Genomic DNA, 5,000 nt, shown 5'->3' with positions numbered 1-5,000 from the left:
TTGGAGCTGGAATTACCGCGGCTGCTGGCACCAGACTTGCCCTCCAATAGATACTCGTTAAAGGATTTAAAGTGTACTCATTCCGATTACGGGGCCTCGGATGAGTCCCGTATCGTTATTTTTCGTCACTACCTCCCCGTGCCGGGAGTGGGTAATTTGCGCGCCTGCTGCCTTCCTTGGATGTGGTAGCCGTTTCTCAGGCTCCCTCTCCGGAATCGAACCCTGATTCCCCGTTACCCGTTACAACCATGGTAGGCGCAGAACCTACCATCGACAGTTGATAAGGCAGACATTTGAAAGATGCGTCGCCGGTACGAGGACCGTGCGATCAGCCCAAAGTTATTCAGAGTCACCAAGGCAAACGGACCGGACGAGCCGACCGATTGGTTTTGATCTAATAAAAGCGTCCCTTCCATCTCTGGTCGGGACTCTGTTTGCATGTATTAGCTCTAGAATTACCACAGTTATCCAAGTAACGTGGGTACGATCTAAGGAACCATAACTGATTTAATGAGCCATTCGCGGTTTCACCTTAATGCGGCTTGTACTGAGACATGCATGGCTTAATCTTTGAGACAAGCATATGACTACTGGCAGGATCAACCAGGGAGCTGCGTCAACTAGAGCTGAGCAGCCGGCCGCCCGGGAGTGTGTCCCGGGGGCCCGCGCGAACACGCAAGCGTCCGCTCAATTATTCTGCAAACAGGAGGAGGCTGAGCTCCCCTGCACAATACACCTCGAAACCCTCTCAGGTCCCGGCGGCGCGCAGCGCCGTCCTAAGTACTTGGTCGGGTTCGAGAGAGGCGCAATCGCCCGGAGTTTGGCGAGTAGACGCTTTAGGTGCGACCACCCGTGCTCCCAACTGAGCTTGCCGCTGCCGACAGAGGCCCGGGAGCGTGCTGTCGTGGCATTGCCGGCGGGAGACAACACGCGCCACCTACGGTGGCCGGCAGCTCCAACGCCAGCGCCACAGAAGGACAAAAGCCCCACTTGGGTGCCGAAGCGAACTCTCCCAGCACAGCGCACGCGCCAACACGTCCGCACAGCTGCGATACAAACCACCTGCGAGAACCGCAGAGGCGACCGAGCAGCAGACGGCGTCGCGGCGCCGAGCGCCGGGCGGCGGCGCATCCTCAGCGCACACAGTCCTCAATCGGACCAGCACACTGCAGATGTCCACCGCGCTTCGCACCGGGCCCGCGAGGACCTACTTTGGCCGCACGGCGCCGCGTGCAGGGTGCGCCGGCGCGCAGCTGCGCCGCCTGCCGCCTCCGTCGGCCGGCGCGCCTGCCACTGGCCGCCCCCACCAGCCGGCTGTAGCGCGTGCGCCCACGCACCGCGCGGCCAGCACGCCGGGAGGCCCCCCCTCACCGGCCGGGGACGGTCCCACCCAGCCACCGCCGCGTATCGCTTCACACCCACATGCCATTCACGTTCGTGGGCATGGTGGGTATCGCTGAAACAACCGGTTGGTAGCTCAACCGATCGTCGCCATCACTGATTCACCTCTAGCGAGAACAACCGCACCACAACCGTTTACCAGTTGTTCATTTGCGTAACGTCACCAGCAAACGTAGACGTCCATCGCCATTTGCAAATTCAACGATTGTTGCATGCCTGTGTCAGGTGTCACGACACACTATGTCTGCCCACATACACGCAACAACATGTGCACGCTTCGCGAACACGTGGAAGGTGGCCCCCGTACGTATGCGATGTCCATTGCGCGAACGACTGTCAACCGGCCTCTGTCGCATGTCGCAGATGTGGAACGCAGTGCACCATGCTATCACGGTGTGTGAGAAGAGACGACTACGTCTGACAACACGCGCCACTACATCAACAGACGGCTCATGCTGATCGCCATCCACGGCATACCATACTGCAATCCAGCTCTTATAGGGAGACGACACGTAGCTGAGTGCACAATATTTGGACCGTATGGTTCGCCGTTGTTGGCGCAGTCGTGGTACGGTCACACATGTACCACGATGTATCATTCAGTACATGAGGACCAATGTGCAGTACAGTGTGTGATTTGGACGTACAACATCAGCGGACAGTTGACACACGCCGTACCACAACGTAGGCTGTGCTTCGCCATGCAAATGCCAATGAACAACTGCGAAGGGCATTGAGCATGTACGTCCTGCTGCCATCCGCATTACAGTGTATAGCTGCAAGGTGTTTAACATGAAGCGATACTCTGGGGACCAGGCAGTGCGAGTAGCAAACTATATTGCGGGGGTTGCAGTTAGGCAACACCACACTAATTTAACGCGTCGTATGACAATTACAGAGCAGGTTAAGGCCCAACGTGTGTTGGGTTAAGGCCCAACGTGTGTTGGGTTAAGGCCCAACGTGTGTTGGGTTAAGGCCCAACGTGTGTTGGGTTAAGGCCCAACGTGTGTTGGGTTAAGGCCCAACGTGTGTTGGGTTAAGGCCCAACGTGTGTTGGGTTAAGGCCCAACGTGTGTTGGGTTAAGGCCCAACGTGTGTTGGGTTAAGGCCCAACGTGTGTTGGGTTAAGGCCCAACGTGTGTTGGGTTAAGGCCCAACGTGTGTTGGGTTAAGGCCCAACGTGTGTTGGGTTAAGGCCCAACGTGTGTTGGGTTAAGGCCCAACGTGTGTTGGGTTAAGGCCCAACGTGTGTTGGGTTAAGGCCCAACGTGTGTTGGGTTAAGGCCCAACGTGTGTTGGGTTAAGGCCCAACGTGTGTTGGGTTAAGGCGCAACGTGTGTTGGGTTAAGGCGCAACGTGGGTTACGTTAAGGCGCAACGTGGGTTACGTTAAGGCGCAACGTGGGTTACGTTAAGGCGCAACGTGGGTTACGTTAAGGCGCAACGTGGGTTACGTTAAGGCGCAACGTGGGTTACGTTAAGGCGCAACGTGGGTTACGTTAAGGCGCAACGTGGGTTACGTTAAGGCCCAATATAGGTTAGGTTAAGGCCCAATATAGGTTAGGTTAAGGCCCAATATAGGTTAGGTTAAGGCCCAATATAGGTTAGGTTAAGGCCCAATATAGGTTAGGTTAAGGTACAATATAGGTTAGGTTAAGGTACAATATAGGTTAGGTTAAGGTACAATATAGGTTAGGTTAAGGTACAATATGGGTTAGGTTAAGGTACAATATGGGTTAGGTTAAGGCGCAATATGGGTTAGGTTAAGGCGCAATATGGGTTAGGTTAAGGCGCAATATGGGTTAGGTTAAGGCGCAATATGGGTTAGGTTAAGGCGCAATATGGGTTAGGTTAAGGCGCAATATGGGTTAGGTTAAGGCGCAATATGGGTTAGGTTAAGGCGCAATATGGGTTAGGTTAAGGCGCAATATGGGTTAGGTTAAGGTACAATATAGGTTAGGTTAAGGTACAATATAGGTTAGGTTAAGGTACAATATAGGTTAGGTTAAGGTACAATATGGGTTAGGTTAAGGTACAATATAGGTTAGGTTAAGGCACAATATGGGTTAGGTTAAGGCGCAATATGGGTTAGGGTAAGGCGCAATATGGGTTAGGTTAAGGCGCAATATGGGTTAGGTTAAGGCGCAACGTGGGTTACGTTAAGGCGCAACGTGGGTTACGTTAAGGCGCAACGTGGGTTACGTTAAGGCGCAACGTGGGTTACGTTAAGGCGCAACGTGGGTTACGTTAAGGCCCAATATAGGTTAGGTTAAGGCCCAATATAGGTTAGGTTAAGGCCCAATATAGGTTAGGGTTAAGGCCCAATATAGGTTAGGTTAAGGCCCAATATAGGTTAGGTTAAGGTACAATATAGGTTAGGTTAAGGTACAATATAGGTTAGGTTAAGGTACAATATGGGTTAGGTTAAGGCGCAATATGGGTTAGGTTAAGGCGCAATATGGGTTAGGTTAAGGCGCAATATGGGTTAGGTTAAGGCGCAACGTGGGTTACGTTAAGGCGCAACGTGGGTTACGTTAAGGCGCAACGTGGGTTACGTTAAGGCGCAACGTGGGTTACGTTAAGGCGCAACGTGGGTTACGTTAAGGCCCAATATAGGTTAGGTTAAGGCCCAATATAGGTTAGGTTAAGGCCCAATATAGGTTAGGTAAGGCCCAATATAGGTTAGGTTAAGGTACAATATGGGTTAGGTTAAGGTACAATATGGGTTAGGTTAAGGTACAATATAGGTTAGGTTAAGGCGCAACGTGGGTTACGTTAAGGCCCAATATAGGTTAGGTTAAGGCCCAATATAGGTTAGGTTAAGGCCCAATATAGGTTAGGTTAAGGCCCAATATAGGTTAGGTTAAGGCCCAATATAGGTTAGGTTAAGGTACAATATAGGTTAGGTTAAGGTACAATATAGGTTAGGTTAAGGTACAATATGGGTTAGGTTAAGGTACAATATGGGTTAGGTTAAGGTACAATATAGGTTAGGTTAAGGCACAATATGGGTTAGGTTAAGGCGCAATATGGGTTAGGTTAAGGCGCAATATGGGTTAGGTTAAGGCGCAATATGGGTTAGGTTAAGGCGCAATATGGGTTAGGTTAAGGCGCAATATGGGTTAGGTTAAGGCACAATACGGGTTAGGTTAAGGCACAATACGGGTTAGGTTAAGGCACAATACGGGTTAGGTTAAGGCACACATTGTTGTAAGGAAGGTGTTTTCGGGGGGGGGGGGGGGGGGCTGGTTTGTTGATTGTGATTATCGTAAGTAAATGACTGCGGCATCATCTGATTTGCCACGTCAGGGTGCACCTTTGGCTCATAACAGGCGGCGCTCTGATTCCATGCTTGTGGCAGACCTGTGTCTTTCATTCGTGCCATTGTTTGTGTGGTGTGACAGGAGGCAGTATTGTGATGTTGGGTGCACCCCTGTGTAGGACATGTGTGGGTGTTGGTGGCTTAGCTGAGCAATGGTGGTTGTCGGAAGGGTGGGATATTCTGTTTTCCGAGTGGACCTCCCGGTCTGGTTATGATAGTGTGGATTGTCTAATGTGGCAGAGAGGATGCACTGGGTGTTGTTCCATGCTGGTGCTTAG

General features: G+C 51.8%; 1 non-coding gene across 1 annotated transcript in view; it reads right to left on the bottom strand.

Moving 5' to 3' along the window:
• The window catches only part of LOC124569297, a 1,910-nt gene extending 1,300 nt beyond the window's left edge, over positions 1–610 (bottom strand). Inside the window, exon 1 of the ribosomal RNA XR_006971201.1 lies at positions 1–610. This exon is cut by the window's left edge and continues 1,300 nt beyond it. This is a non-coding gene — a ribosomal RNA (small subunit ribosomal RNA).
• Between the last annotated feature and the right edge of the window lie 4,390 nt (positions 611–5,000).

The sequence above is a fragment of the Schistocerca americana genome, unplaced genomic scaffold (genome assembly GCF_021461395.2).
Source record: "Schistocerca americana isolate TAMUIC-IGC-003095 unplaced genomic scaffold, iqSchAmer2.1 HiC_scaffold_1470, whole genome shotgun sequence".
Taxonomy (NCBI): Eukaryota; Metazoa; Arthropoda; class Insecta; order Orthoptera; family Acrididae; genus Schistocerca; species Schistocerca americana.
The sequence above is the reverse complement of the archived record's forward strand: the minus strand, read 5'-3'. Positions and strand labels throughout refer to the sequence as shown.